The sequence below is a fragment of the Lichenostomus cassidix genome, chromosome 9 (assembly GCF_008360975.1).
Source record: "Lichenostomus cassidix isolate B80296 chromosome 9, HeHo_3.0, whole genome shotgun sequence".
Lineage (NCBI taxonomy): Eukaryota > Metazoa > Chordata > Aves > Passeriformes > Meliphagidae > Lichenostomus > Lichenostomus cassidix.
This window is the reverse complement of record NC_139490.1, coordinates 14,955,773-14,972,566: the sequence shown is the minus strand read 5'-3', so window position 1 is coordinate 14,972,566 and position 16,794 is coordinate 14,955,773. Positions and strand designations below refer to the sequence as shown.

The 16,794-nt window shown below is 40.5% G+C and overlaps 1 protein-coding gene across 1 annotated transcript in view; it reads right to left on the bottom strand.

Annotated features, from left to right (window-relative positions):
* PID1 (phosphotyrosine interaction domain containing 1) overlaps positions 1-16,794 on the bottom strand; it is an 85,338-nt gene that overhangs the window by 54,691 nt on the left and 13,853 nt on the right. The gene's annotated exons all lie outside the window — the stretch shown is intronic.

The following is a 16,794-nucleotide window of genomic DNA, read 5'->3' as shown; positions in this document are numbered from 1 at the left end:
AATCAAATCTCTGCCAGGAGACATCACGCAGGGAGCCCCCAAATAAGCACGTTATTTCAACACAGGCCTAACTTTCACTATGTGAGCAGTCCCAGTGAAGCACACGTGGGTAGTCAATGGGATTATTCAAGTGCTTTAAGCCAAGAACAGGATAGAGTGCTTTGCTGAGCCCATTTCTTGGGTTTCCACTCCAAACTGGCATCTCCTGCAGAAACTGTTGGCAAAATCTGACCTATAACAGTAGCCAATGTATTTTTTGAGAAGAGGCATTCACTCTCCACTGCTGTGAACCCAAAATATTTCTTTAAAGTGCTTTCAGTTCACAAAGTTCTTGAAAAGCATGACTTTGGCAATCCAGTGAATAAAGTTTCAGGGAACATTATACCATTCACATTTCCTGTGCCAGAACCACTTGGTTCATTTGGTGGCTCAAATACTGAAAATCACCATCAGAAGATATTCTTAACTGGCATGATTATACCAACTGCTCAAAAATACACATCACTTATTCTTTACCCATTTAGATGGTGCTACTGATATGACTTTATATTTGAAAGAAATGCAAGGAGCAACATAACAGTAAGAAATTGGCAGTAAGTTTGGAAATACCTTGAGAAAATGAAAATACTTTAAATGCCAAAGAAAGCATCAGACCTGTAATTAGCATTGTATTTTCCTAGCTGCTGAACATTATATTATTCAGAGCAAAATTTAAGTAATGCTGCCAATAACACTGGACAATTACCTAATTCAAAACCATAGTTTTGCTTATTCAAGGATTCAAGTTCCATCAGCTTATTTTGCTTAGTTTACCCATCTTAATGGCATCCTTTCCCCCTGCAGAAGAAAACCAAGTGGTGTATAACTGGCAGCCCAAACCCATAGCAGGCTAAGACTGTCACTGCAGAGGTACTGCCTCTTGCCTCCTTGGTGACCCTATCTCAATCCTACCCTGCCATCACTAACTCCCTTAGCTACTGCTTAATTGAACATATGAATCATGAACTTCTAAATTGTTTAACATATATTTTGTTATCAGCTCAACAGTCACACATTAGCTCTAGACTAACTATTTCACAGCATTCAATTTGCAAATTTTAGGTGCTGCGTATTTAGTTCAAGAACAATTTCTGTTGCTGTTAAAACTAAAAATTAACAGCATTTGGATTTTGGTTTAGTTTGTCAGCAAAAATACAGTCACTTCCACAACTCAGGCCAAATGTCTTGGAGAAAACAACTATTATTCCATGCAATGAGACATGACTTGGAGGAGAAAATTATGCACTGAAATTTGTAATAATAATGCTCTTTATCTTCAGGTCTTGACAAAACAGTCACTGCTGTTCATAATATTGAGTATTCAGCAGCCAAGCCTAGTGGATCTTTTAATTTTCATGATGGAAATAAAGGTCTAAATTCAAAAATCTAATAAAGGGTTATATATTGGATAGGAATGTAAAAATAAATGTCAAGAAAGAGGGGACTGGAACTCATTGTAATCTGTAATCCAGCCACAGGAGATGAGCAAAATAAATACATTTCACAGGCTAATTGGGTTGCAACATGGTGATTGTAAGAAAAGTCTTCAGCACCTTAGCCCACATCCCACACTCTCTTTGAACATAAGCATTCCAATCAACATGACTGCATAAACTGGCATCCCATTTCCAGATGACCTGTACTAGGCCAATTTTGCCAAAGATGCACATTCAATTCAAACCCAGAGATGACAGGATGTTAACTTATGAAAAAGAACTATTCTGAAAGTTCAAAGACTCTGAAAGAGGGATCTGCCAGAACAAGCAGCAGTCCTCTGGGCAATTCATCCTTTTACAGCACCTACAAAGGAATTCCCAGATGAAATCCATGTTAGTGCATCAGCAAAAGATCAGTCCCAGGGAAATTCAAAAATAATCTCTATAATTTACTATTTCAGCACAAGTACCTCTCTACCTCTGAAACCCATTTAGTTCTGGAATAAACCCAGAACTTTTCAACAGCATCCTACAGCAAGGCAAAGCAGCCTGGGAGAGGAAAGGCACAACCAAGTGAATTGAACTGCAAGAGAATTTTAGAAAGTCCAAATGTTCCTGTTTGCCTGTTCCCTGTGGAATTTGGCTACTGGCATATCCAGTGTGCAGGTACAAGAGGAGATGACAACACAACAGACCTTTAACACTATGGTTACCCCATCAGTGACATGAGCACAGCTGTGAGCTGAGGACCACCCAACCCTGAGCCTCTAGCTTTTCAGCAAGGAAAGAATTCTGATCTATATGAAAACTGATCCATTTCAAGGCTTTGTTTTGTTTAAAGCCAATCTGCCCAGTACAGATAAATGTCATATCTGATCCATTTCTTGTTAAATAAATACTGTTTAATACAGTTTAAATGCTTTCCCTCCCCCACGTTAAACTATATCATGCTTTATTTATTTATCCTTTACTAGCAGTTCATATAAACATTTTACTGAGGACTACAATAAAACCCTCTACAGAAGGGATGGAAGCAATTTATCATGTTAAAGTCAGAAATCATCTCATCAGCAGCCTGCTCGGTGAAACAAAACTGACTGGCATGCACAAACCCAAGACCATGTCACAACTATACTCAAGCAGATCCATCCCAAATAACCCTCTTGAAACCAATCCAGTTCCAGAAATCTGATTATTAAAAGTGTATCTCATCTAGCATCTCAAGACCTATATTTTGCCAGCCTATTAAAACACATACATTCAATCTCTTTCAGGTAACAGATGCTATTTATGTGAAAAATCAGATAATTATGTCTGAATTTACATCTCTCAATCACAAAGAAATGGCAACATGCAGAAGTGGTAACACAGACTTGTCTGCAGGCACTCTGTGACAAATTCTGGAGATCTTGGGACAAAGCATCTGGGAAATGTTGATCCAAAAAAGACCCAAACCAAACAAATGAACATCCTCCCCCCAATGCCCAATGACCTTGGCATGATTGCACATTGGAGACTGAACCAGTGCCTGCCAACACTTACCCCCTTCATGTTCTTGTGCTCCTTCCACCCTGCCCAGCAGTCAGCATAGGAGAGAGCTGGGATGGCAGGGAGACTTTGGGCACAGGAAGGAGTAATCTGCATTTGACAGGATAAGCTCTGCTCTGTATGACAGGACAGCAAGGAGGAGATGGCATCAAAGCAAGCTGGGTGTGAGACTGAGGAAAGGAAAGAGCCAGGAGAGGCAGCACTACAAGCAATGCTGCCAGGTAGGGCCCCTCCTGGACTTCTCCTGCCATTACTGAGTGTAATAAGGGAGTCAAGGATAAAGCTCAGATGGAAAAAACTATAATATACAGAAACAAGAGATACATGAAGGGAAGAGGGGCACAAGACTGCAGATAGAAAAGCATGGCAAAGTACATAGGAAACCAAAATCAGCTAAGTGTCAAAAAACCTGCCTGCAAAGATGCTACTGGATCTTTGCACGCAAGCACCAAAAACTATTCCATCTCACTGTAATACCAGCTTCTTGGGAATAGTCTTCCTGTAGTGACAAGACATAGCTCTTAAAAACACACAACTATCAAGATTTCATAAATAAAACCTGCACTCCCTATCAATAGCTGTGATCACACAGCTGCCTGTGTGATGATGCTCACATTGCCTTGTTTGCCTACAAGTTTAAAGAATTTCTGTTTCCTCACAATTTAATTCATGTGAAACGTTTTGTTCTCAGCCCCTGTGTACTGTGAGTTTGCTCTGGCTGAATGCCCCCGTTCTGTTGCCAAGCTTATGTGATTCCGATCAGCAGGATTGCTGCCCAAACAAAACACAGCCCCAGATACAAACACCCTCCAAACTGCAGGGAACTTCAGAGCCAGATGAGAATTTCATGACTGATCCTCTAACATCTTTCTATCATCAGTCAAACTAAACCCCAACCTAAACAAATCTAAATATACAGGGTATTTAGAGACCAAGTTCCCAGCTTAGTCATAACTGCTCAGAACCTAAAGCTCCACTCTAGAGATTCACATCAGAGTAGAAAGAGTCAATATTTCAGGACACTCAAAATCAGGAAAATAAAGTAAGACCTCCCTAAGATATGAGTGGAGGAGGAAAAAAGTCACAGTACCACAATAAAAAGTTCTTTCATCAGTTTTTACATTACAGTGTTTCAATTCCCAGGCTATTATTTCAGTAAAAGTTAGGCATGTTGGATGGAAGATGAACATCTAAATACATTTGTTTGGATTTGGGCTTTTACAGTCTTTTATCTGCTGAGAGCTGTTAAATATATTTTGAAATAAGCAGTAGTTTCCAAAGCCTGGTGTTTATGGCATATATCTTTTAGAACATTTTTTTTAGTATCAGTAGAAACAAAGCACAGTAACTTTTACCAATATATCAAAAGAGCTGCTCTCATAAATAACTGTGACCAAAGTTTTGGCCCCAGAAATCACTGTTAACCCTCAAATTCTAGTAACTTAGTCACAACTGAACTAGTTCTTATGCCATCCAAACCAATCAACATATAGCTTTGTTATATATTATATTAAATGTAAGTGTTTTAAATAACATTTACAATTGCAGTAACAAGTCTGCCTTTTCCTTCCATCCTATTCCTGATGTTGTGGGTCTTCAAACTGTGTGAAGTCCTGGAAAAAAGACCAATGTGGGAAGCACAGCTCTGTTACATGGCTCTGAAAGAAAATATCATCCCCATTACGTGCTGTTCATTGTCTCAGCACAAGAGCTGATGTACTTTCCCAAAAGCACCACATCTGTGTGCAAGCCTGGAATTTTAAACTAGATTACAGTTTCAAAGATACCAGGATTTCTCAGCTCAAGCAGAAGAATTTATCAGCTCAAGCATTTTTCAGGACAAATGGCAGTCAAAATACAAGTCCAAGAAAAGGCAATTTTTTTTTTTTTTAAAAAGAAAAAGTAGAAATAAATTAAGAAATAGGAGCTGACAAGAAAAGAAAGAACAGAATTGAACACGCAGCAGCAAAGATATGTCAAGTTCATTCACTTTGATTTTGAGCTGACCCCTTAGCTGCTTTCCAACATATTTTTCTCCCAACATGAGTTTCCAGTGCATTTATTATTTGGTATAGTTGGCCCAATATTAAAACAATGGAATCCTGCAGCATGAAGGCGGCTGTTGCTTTTTCAATTTGCTCTTGGAGGCTTTCCAATAATTTCTGTGTCAGAGGATGCTTTAAAAAGTTCTCTCTCCTCACTCTGTGCCTGGCACAACAAGCCCATCTCAAACAATACCTGCCAGACAGCCACTGTATTCTCCAGCACAACCCTTTCAAAACAAGCATTTCACCCTGTCATTCTTCTCCTTCATTTTTTCAAATAAATCAATAACTTGGTAAGCAGTTATGTAGTTCACTGACCTCTTGCCTTGCTAAAACTTGTTTTCTGAGACAGGACTGGGTGACAAAGCCACCTGCTACAAACGAGGAGTCTGCCCTGATTATTTGCTAGAAGTAACATTGTGCCCAGTACTATGGAAACACAAAGGATACAAATTTCACAGAAAAGGTTATGTATTGCTTAAATATAAATCAAATTAATTTGTGGTCTAATGAATGATTGTATTTACAGCTGCAAAATAATGAGTCCATTCCCTCCTCTAAAGTTATTTCATCACTGAGTCCTTTGATGCTAATTTACAGCCCTGCCTTTTCCAGGTCAAAACCATCCCAAGAGTTAAGCCCAGCATTCCTGAGGATCGCTGAGAAGGGCTCCTCCTATTTCCCACGGACACAAGCCATTTCCAAGGGAATGGACCTGCATCTCTAGCTGGTCAGCCTTTTTGGAAAGCCTCCATCAGGCTGTACCCCCTCAGCCCCTGCAAGCCTGGGGGCTTCAGCCTTCTCTCCCTCCACACATCCCCCCAGCACCAGCAGTACCTGCCCAGAGCACCCCAGCACTACTGTCCCATCACAGGAGACTCCCCAGCCCTGACTACACTCACAGCCATTTCATCTCCTGCAGTAATACTCCTTTCCCACCTCCAACAGCAAAGTATTCATCACGGGGGAGCTCTGCCAGGATTCATAGCTGCACAAACCTTTGAGCAGACGATGCAGAATATAGACAAAAATTGGGTCCCACTGCAGTGCAGATACATAGCCACTACCCCAGGGCAGCTTCACACAGCAGGTCTTTCCACTTCTTTAAGCCATGAATAAAAGTAGTACGCTAGAGAGCCTACATCAGAAATAAGGGAGTCTACGGAAAGTGATCAAAAATACCTTCCTACAAAGTGTCTCATTAATTCAGCAAAACTTTACAGTTGGATGATTGACAGGATTTGCACCAAGAAACCTTTACAAAAGAAAAATCAAACCAACTCATTTACATTCCTGTTTCTCCTGAAACTACCTTACTTGTTAAGCTGAGCTGAAATAGCCAGATGCAAAATTACTCTGCTTTGTCCCATTCAGAATGAGTCAAGTAAAATGGCTGAGGATGGTGCTCCCCTTTTTTGAGGCCAGCAGGGCCCATGGGCAGGACAGCCCTCCAATATCCACATCTTCCAGATATAAAGGTTAAATCTGCATAGTGTTTTCAAGGTTTTTCCAAAAGTAATTAATCTTTTCTGATGCTTCCATTTTTCTGGTTTTCAAAGGACAATTCCTTAGCACTTGGCAAGAGGGAGATTAAGCTTCAGGCTTCTTGCAATTTAGTTGTTCAAACTCGGAGATACTCAGAAACTCCAGCTTCTCTGTAAAACCTCAGTTTCTTCCTCTTTACTTGTCAGCAAAGTTCAGATAATTTTGCAGAAGCTTAACTAATCCCTTGGCTGAGTATTAAGTTTCAAAATGCTAGTGGTTATACATATATATACATATCTACAGTTCTTAGAACAAAGAGGGGGGAAAAAACCAAGGGAAAAACAGCAAATCCCTCCAGAAAAGAAATAAAATATGCACCATGAGATTCAACCAGATGCCCTTATCCCCTCAAGGCATGGTTAATATACTATCTGCCAGTACATATGGGACCAATTAAAAAGAGCTAACTCCTCACACAGACGCTGCAGCGTCACTCTGGAGGAACCACAATCCATTAAACAAACTCATTCCAAGTAATTCCATTCTGGAAACACGTGCTCATTCATAACCAAATCCCAGTCTTTAGGAATCTCATATGCTATGAAAAAAACAACCCTCCTTCCACAAAAATCTCTGGCAAAACAATCTGAAGTTCAACAGGAACAGAACTACCCTCATCTTTAGTTCTGCTTTACATGTGCTACTACATGCACCTACATGAAGAATTACTACCACTTCTTAGAGAAGTAACTGTCTTGCTCTTACAATTCAACATTGCCAAAGAAATTTAGTGCACTGAATGATGGAAATATTGAATTGTTTAAAGGGAACAGAAGAGTTCAAAACTATCCAAATGTTCCCTTCCAGCAAGACCAGCAGAATTGGAAGACTTCAGGCCTGTACAAGGATCATGATTCAACCTCTAGATTGTGAAAGCTACTTCCTCTGTCTCCAGTAATTCTACTCTCACTTGTGTCCAATCTGCTACAAACTTTGTTCAACACAGCAATGACTTACAAGTTTCTACACACAAAAGAGCTACAGAATAAAGAATTCCACTCAGCAACGGAGAACATCCTTACTCTCAGTACAGCTTCAACTTTCTTCTCCCCTCCATTGATTGCACACCACCACAAACACCATCCATTCTCAGCCACTTTTCAACCTAAATAATATTGCATTTTAAAACACCCGTGTTTTCAAATTTGAGCTCAATTTCGAGAAATGAAGTTGCAAAAGAAACAGGAATGTAGATGTGAGGGTTGTTTGGGGTGGGGGAGGAGGATTATTATTATTAAATGTTTGTTAATGCAAACCCTGTCAATTATTGCAAGCAATATTTTAACATGTTTCGAGCTTAGGGCAAATGAAGTAATACAGAACATCAAGATCCAAGGAAAGGGACCTGGGATGTTAAAGCCCTGAGCTTCTCTAGATGCAGATCTAATATACATTCCTGTAATACAAGATGGAAGTATTCTGAATATCCACCTCATTTACAGTCTCCTATCTGCCTGTGTTGGAAGCTAGTTAAACAGATGTGAAAGAACCAACAAAATTAAAATAAATTAAATGCCTGCCCAGCATTTCCCCACTGTCCTCCTCCTTTGCCCCATTCAATTTAACTTCGAAGCATTACTGATGCAGTTATTCCAGCAACCCTCAAAGCACACAGAGCTGTAATTCTGCAGGAGATGTTAACAAGGTGGCTTTTATCAAACTTGATGTAGCTGAAATGTAAATTATTTACCCTGAAAGAGAAGGGAATAAAAGAATTTAGGGGCCTCTGATAAAATATTAAAGTATTGCATCCTGTGAATACCTATTAGTCATTCCTCTGGGGAGAAAAGTATCAAGACAAATATTTCTTTTAATAAAAAAAGGCATGTATTTGGCTGAAAGAAAATACTCAACTCTGATGCAAAATGTTTGAGCAGCTTTACAAATTCAGTCCTCTATAATTATACTGAGACTGCTAAAAATTCCACTTTCATAACCACCACCACCACAAATAAATAAGTGTCAAAATAAATCCAGTAGATTATCATGCAAAAATATGTCTTCTACAGCTTAATCTTGAGATAATGCTTTTTATAGCATGCCTTTCTGCCCAGATTTGCAGCTCTTGTTATTTGCATTCTGACCACTAAGCACAAGGGTCATCAATCTTATAATTCTTTTTTTTCAATAAATTCTTCATGCTGCAGCCCTGCTGATGGCTTCTCACCTCTGCTTATCTAAGATATTTGCATATAGAATGGCCATACAGTTCTTTAAAAGATCTCCAAGCCATACTAAGTGATGTCAAGGACAGTAATTTAGCCAAAAGAAAAGAAAAAAAAACCCAAAACATTTAGAGGTACACTGTAAATATGAGGCAGATGAATGAATGTACACAGAGGTTCAATATGAATCTCCAGGGACATTTCTTCATGGGTCAGCCCCAATTTTGCAATGAAGAAGAATTCACAGAAGACTTTTCAAGGGAATCTATCAAGCTTCCTGGTCTTTTCCACAAATACTTTTAGGAAAAGTAACTCTCTAGCTCCAAGCGTTCATTGCAGTTTCTTACATTTGGAGAGCAAGGCTCATTTAGAAAGTCATTAAAGTGAACACCAGTCCATGGCTGGGATGATCAAGATGAACTACTCTGATGGAGCACCATCCTCAGAAGGGAACCACTGAGGAGAGCATTTATCAGCAGAGCTCCCCAGCACCCAGGGCACAACGTGACAGCTCCACAAGGCTTGTGCCTCACCACCACACACTTCCATCAGAGCTTCACTGCAGCTGCTGAGATCCCAAACACTGCCCACTGCAAAGCTGCTCTGCCTACGCCCTAATCAGGAACGTTCAGCACAAAACGTTCCACGTGGGCACAAAATAAGGCACAAAATAAGACCTTTCTAGGTCTCCACTTGGGAAGTCAAAAGCCAGTCAGAGCTGAACACTCAAAATGAACATTTCTCTTGCTGAAGGGCAATTTTGAGCTCGATGACAGACGGCAGTTTTCCTGCTTTCCAAGCATTACCATTATTTAAAGGAAAGTCTGTAAAAATGTTTGTACTGTTGGTAAGTTTCTTGGGAGATGACCACAAGTAAAATATTTTCATTTTTACAAAAAGTATGTCATTTCAGTCCAGAAGCAAAGCTTGAAACAGATAACCTCAAAAGTGGAAAGTCTTGGGCAAGTTGTTAACTGAAGTCACGGATTTTCAGAGAGGACTTTTACTCCAAGTCAATTAATCACCACGAGCTCCCCTCCTACAGACCAACCTTTAATCCAACTATACTATTTTTAGTGTGAGATGGCTTGAGGAACAGAAGGTATCCTTGTTTGATTTTTTTCAGTTTTGGATCCCAGGTTGTCTGACTGGAACAGATTTTCAGATTACATTAGAAAAGCCTCTGAAATAACATCAGTCAAGTTTTGCATGCACAGCTATTTGCACAAGCCAATTCTACAGTTTTACAAGACAATCGGCTGCATAAACATCTGTCTGCTCCATTCCCAGCAGCTGATGAGCGAAGGGGACCTTTGATCATTCAACAAAGCCAGTTCCCTCCTGGGTGCAATCCAGCAACCACCACAATTCAAGGCTTCCAAGTTTTGCTTTTTCCCTGTCCTGAAGCTGGTTGGCTGTCATGTGCATCTCAGTGTCATCCACGGCGCAACAGAGAAAATCAAAGATTGGAGCTACAGCAACTCCCCGCAGAAACAGGAACCCAAACTATCACCACTGGCTGTTGCTCAAGCCAGGGCAGTGTATGCAGTAGTCATCCACACAGCATGACCATCAGTTTTGACTGTCACACAATGAAAAAATCTAAACCACAGATTTTTTAAAAGAATTATTTTTTTTTAAATACAGCTTAGAAATCATTTGAAAACCATAATATTCCACACGGTGCTCCTTCGCTAGTATAAGGATTAAAAGAGGAACAGTTTCAACCAGTGCATGAAACAGGGCTATGTGCTATGATCTATTTTCCCTGTAGCATCTGTAGAAAGCTGATTAGTTCCAACTCATGCTCTACAACATGAGCACTTCCACTTTCATGTTTTATCACCATTAGAGTCAGAAATTAAAATACTCTGGTGGCTATCACTGATGTTCCAAACCTGGCAGAGCAAAGCCATTCCTGAAGGAGATTTGGGATTGCCTTTTCTGCTTCCACAGTAGAGAAACCACAAATGGAGTTTACTGTGAAGCTGCCAATATTTAATAGTGTTTAATGATGCGGTATCTGAGTGGAAAAAGGGTGCAAGCATCTATCTAGAGAACAAATTAGTTCATCAGCTACCATCTAGTTTCTCTCTTTGCCTTCCTCCCTGAATGTGTGCTGTGTTGGACTAACGTGCAGCCTGGGGGCTATTTATTTGCTGAAATACCATCTCAGAGATTATTCTGGGGAAGAAACGGGAGGTAATTCTGAAAACAGAGGCAGCAACATGCACGCCATTGAAGAAATAACATAGGCAGGACACAGGGGTAAATCTCAGTGATAACTTGGCAGAGCTACCTATGGCAAGACCTGCCACCTGCCACCTGCCTGAGGTTGCATGAAACACCCCAGGGTGTTGCTGCCCTGTAGCAGGTTAGGCTGTAGCCAGCCCAACTGAACCCCACAGCTGCTTCCTCATCCATTGTCACAGAGAGTGGCCACCTGGCCATTTCTTTATCTCTAAGTGCACATGCACAGCAGAAGAAATGAGCAATGCAAGGTTCATTTTGGCCCAGCCCATTTGGTTTGGAAGATATTCTTCTCCAGTTCGGCACATGAAGTGCTCTGGCTTCAGCCTCTTTTCTGTTTGGCACGCAATCAAACCATATTTAGACGAAATTCAATTCTTCTACAAAAGTTGCATCTCAATACATTGTGATTTACCTCTCTTCCCTATCCCCACTCAAAGGGAGAGAGCACTACACAGCTTCCAAAGCTATTCCCATTTAAACATTACTTTCCATCTTTACATTTTTCAACTTCCAAAACTGCACTTGGTATGAAAAAAAAGAACAGCAAAGAAGCAAGGTTGTCTTACCATATTATATTCACTTAATAATCATAAGCAATTTCTCAGAGAAGTCCTCCAGGCACAGTTTTAATGTTAAAGCAATTCTTGCTTCATTTTAACCATCCACTGATGCAGAGCTGATAGCCCAGCTCATTAAAAAGTACAGGGCACTATTTCAAGAAATGTCATAATTTATCAGGCAGAGTTTAGTCACGCTGCGCACAGCAGCCTGGATGCACAACACCAACTGCCTCTGACACTTTCTGAACCCAGCTCTGAGGTCCCTCTGCTTTGGGCTCAGCTGCCCGTGTTGTGTGAAGTCACACAGCAAAGCTTCCTGCTACAATGTCATCTTCTACCACAGTTTTTCAAGAGGCTTAGCAACAGTTAAAAATGCATGAATCTCACTTGAGTGACAACCCATTTAGCCACCTATAAAATTCATTACAAGAAGGATGGTTGGAGAGGAGAGAAATATTGCATTCATTCTTTTAAAACTTTAGTGTGGAAGGTCCCACATTAGTTTGTCTACAGAGTCTGAAACAGTGACAGAGATCTCACTTTGTCCTGTTGGACATTGGTTGTTGGTCAGTTGATTTGTCATATCAGTGATTAGACCCAACACCTTTACTGTGCAAATTGTAACAGGCAGTGCGAGGAATCATTACCGGGGATGAGGTTCAATTTAACCCCCAAAGTATTCTTTTGAGGGACTATGTATCAATTCTCACAAGTACTCCCAGCTCACAGGAGATAATTATCGATCTTTGGACTCATGTAAGATGTTGATGAACCACCTCCCCTGCCCATCAGGAGGTATTCTTCCAAGAAAATGGGCATTAGAAGAAAGCAATAAACCCTTCCCAAGCCCTCATCAGCAAGGTGTGTATTTGGGACATTACAACATATTGGAAACCAAGTGATGACTTTATCAATTCATGTGAAATTCAAGTGGCTGTTTGTTGAACTAGGTGCTACACCCAAGTGAAACACTGCAAAGCTAGAGTACCTTCCTGATCCACTCTGACTCTGCAAACATCACACTGCTCTGCTTAAAGATTTGTGTTGCTTTCTGGAAGGAAACCTTATTTTTAAATTAAAGCCCACTAGAAGAAGATTAACTGCCCTTAAAAAGTACTTAACCACCTCTTTGCTTGTTATCAAGTGGCCCATACATATCTGTCAGATGAGCACTGTTGATAATAATGTATTAAATAAACACTACTGCTTAAGATACATAAGTTTACTTATGAGTAGTTTGAGACACACAAATATGTACAGCTTATTCAGTTTAAGAATCCTCTGCTCTCAAAATGTCCATTCAGCAGCCCTGCCAGATATTGTTTCACAATACTACAGGCTCACTTATTCATAAACAAATCATTAACATTCTTGACATAAATCCATAGTGTACAACAAATCCCAGCTATGATAGTGTTTTACTACATTTGCTGTGCCCATCATGAATGGGAGTTCTGTTTTCACTAAAAAAACCACTCTCAACAAATAAAAGGCAAATTATTCTCTGCCAGAAAACCACCAGGATGAAATGCCTATGCACAGATTACAAACTAATTATCAAGTTCATACAGTAATAAACCTGGTATTCAGTTAGCGAAAAAGGCTGCCAAAATTTATGCAAGTAATTTTCTTGCTAGAACTCTAATAACTAAGAAACTCTGATGGTAAAACAGACTATTACAGGCTTTTATAGTTTCCTCAGCTACTCAGGAACCTTTTGTACATCCCCATTTCTCCAGACATGGGCACAAGAATCATCTGAGAAGATGTTTCAAAAGCCCTTCGGCTTTCACTCACTGCCAGGGGTTTGTTGACAGCCTTGGATCAGAGCGTTTGAGCCAAGCCCAAAATGATCAAGGCCCATTTTCACATACCTACACCACAACTTAAATTAGACTAATTAAAATTAATGGAATAGCTTAATGAATGCATCAAGACAAGGCTTCTTGTTCTCTCTGAATATACTCCACATAGATGACAGCGCAGGGCAGTATTTCCCAAAACAGTCCACAGGTGAATCCTCAGCAGGTACCCCAAAAAGACTCCACCATGCAAGTAGCATCTCCCTGTGCTGAGGGGCACAGAGGACATGGCATGATGGGATTCCCTGCTCGGAGCTGGTCCACACAAGGAGGGATACTCCCACAGCACCTCCCAGGACAGATCACACATTGGCACACAGCATCAGCAATGGCTGACCATCAGCAAAGCCTTGGATATCACGAGGTTAAACCCTCTACCCTCAATTCACTAATACCTTCCTTGCCATATTTAAAGAATTAAACGCCTCTCTGAATGGCCATATTTAAGTAATTAAAAAAAAAAAAAAGAGAGTGGAAGATAGTTAGGTTACTCTTGATGCTCTTGGCAGATGAGAAATATGCTCACAAGAGCTGGACTTCTCCCCGCACTGATAAACATAAAGCAGACTGCCTTCTGTGCCGGCTGCCAGCTCAGCCCGGGGAATAAAAGATGTTTTCAATTCCGGAAAAGATACATGTGCGTTGAAACACTGAACACTCAGCAAGGCCTCAGTCCCTTACTTACAGTGCACAGACCTGTGGGCGCTGGGGGCTGCTCACAGTATGTAAAAATAGGCATATGGCAAAGTTTTGCAGAAATTAGACCTTTGTTATTGTAAATACATGCAGACTTTCACAGCAATTACACTGCAGCATTTTTAAGGGGCATGACTCCTCTTTTTATTATTTCCATTGGCATGGCTTTTCCATTTCAGCTTGCTTTAGTTCCAGTTCTGTGGTAATTTCATGGGAGTATACTCATGTGTGAGTATATACTCACGGTTTTTAGGTCTGACTGCTGAGGGCTGTTCTGCAATTCAGGAGAGCAGGTTTACAGGAACTATTTATGGGTCTCACTCTGTACCCAGCCTCTGAAAACATTTCGGATCTATTTTTGCCAGAGAACACAGCTACCAAGAAACAACTCGGGTTGTCTAATCTGGCTTTTGGTACCATGGAGCTCACCATCCCTAAAGTTCCTGCTATCACCCCTGATCTCATAAAGTTGAAACATATCCTTTAATATGGAAACACTCACAGCTGAGAGTTCCAGGGATGAATAAAATTAGGAATCTTCTCATTTGCCTCCAGGTTTTCTGAGCATCTCAATCACAGTTTTAGATGTTGTCCGCAACAGTAACAGACAAAACCTAACTCTAAAAAAGCAACAATTTAAGACAGAAAATCACATGTAATCACACGTCTTTAGTAAAGGAGGCACCACAGAAATCCCAGACTGTGAAGGTCAGACTGAAGTGATACATGATTTGAAGGAAGGCAAGCAGCTCTGCCGGGAATCAGCAAGGAAACCAGACAAGTTAAGCAGTCATTTGCAGTATGACACAACAGCCAAAGGACACCAAAACCTCAGTGTCAGGTCACCCAGGGAAATGTCCAAGCTGCAGAGCAGCCTGGGAAGCCCCTGCTTAGGAAACACACAGCACACAACTTTACTGAGTGGTGCTGGGAAATGTCAGGAATGGAAACAGCTAAGTAATACCACAAAACTCAGAGAATACTCATGATCTGGAATGATTTCATCCTCCTGAGTTACAGGTAGCTCAGAAAGCTTTCAGGGCAACTTGCTAAGAGGGAGTGATGCAATGGAAATGCCACTCTCAGAGTCTCAAAAGCCCCTGTGCTGACTTGTGGAGAACTGCAACAGGCAAATCCAGGAGCCAACAGCAAAAAACCTGAATTAACAGGGAGGCTGAGCAGAAATCCTGAGGACGTAAGTGTTTACCAGCCTTGACTGTCAATTTTCTGGAAATATCAGTATCTCCAACCCCAACTTTCCTTTGCTGACCAGTAACAGCATAAACAACAGTAAGCTCTGCAAACGAACAGCTGCACAGCACCTGGTACTGCTAACAGCTCTTCACTAACCTGGTTTAGAAGCCGAAATAAACACTACACTTTTGTTTCTAAAGGCAAAAGCTGGTCATCAAAACCCATCTGTCACTGGCTGTGCTCCGAAACACATCTCATGCTAAACCCCAGCTTGCAATCACACAAAGCACACCCCACTCCCAGGGCTCCAGGAGGCACACTGACCAACCACTTGTCTCCTTCAATACACTACTGCTGTATTTTGCCCACTGATCCAGTTCCTGAAAAAGAAAAAGGAAAAAAAAGGCAGGATCCCTTGGCCCCTGATCCAGCAGCGAAGTTGTCAGTATTTCAACAGTGATTTCAAACAGGAGCAAAGCCAAGTTTGAATCCTCAGATTATCCTTTGCAAAACCCCAGCATCAGCATTAGCAAACGAAAAGATCAAATCAGTTGGCTCAGACAGACTGTAATTTCTGTACCTATATTTATTAACACTAGGTACACAAAACTGAGGAAAAGAAGTGCTAGAAAAACACACAGTGATGTTAACCACAATGGCAAACTGAATGTACTGATCCTTTCCTCCAGCCAGGAAACATTTTCAAGCTGTTTCTTTTACAGCTAGTCACTGGGTAGGAAATGCTTTTTAGACAGAAAAATATTTTCTTTTCCAGAAGACACCATAAAACCCAAGCACAAAGCACAGTATATGTTTTGATGAGAATTAATTACTTGTTTACTGTGCTAGTTCATTACATAGCTAATCCCCACACATTATCTAAACAACTTATTTCCTCCGGTGAGTGAGGAAAGGCCAACAGAAACATAACAGTTTGATTTTTATTTAAAGAAGAAGATGCAGAACACTGGCAACACATCTGCAGGGTGTAAAAAGCTGAAGAGCAACATTAGAGGATATCCTTTGAGCACCTTCCAGTTTTTTCTAAGTGAAGGTATTCCAGAATGAAATGTTACCAAATATAATGGAATTGAGATGTTCCAGTATACAAAATATTGTTCTAAACCAAGAGCTATTAATTCTTAAGAGCTGTGGGCTGTAGTTTATCATTAGCATCTAGAAGTGAAGGATGGTTATAACAGTCAATTCCATTTTTCCCCAATGACTAAATCATATACTAGCTAAATCATTTATTAATGTCAAAGGGTGACAGTTTTCAATTAAGATAATGAGATTCTAGAGGCTCTGGCCATCTGAACCACGTTTGTGAATTTTCTTGCCAATTAAAAAAAAAACAAAACAAAACAACAAAACACAAAAGGAAGCAGTCTGACAAACTGATTTTACTTAAACTGGGAGCTAACAATTTAGCATTAATCCTACCACATGTC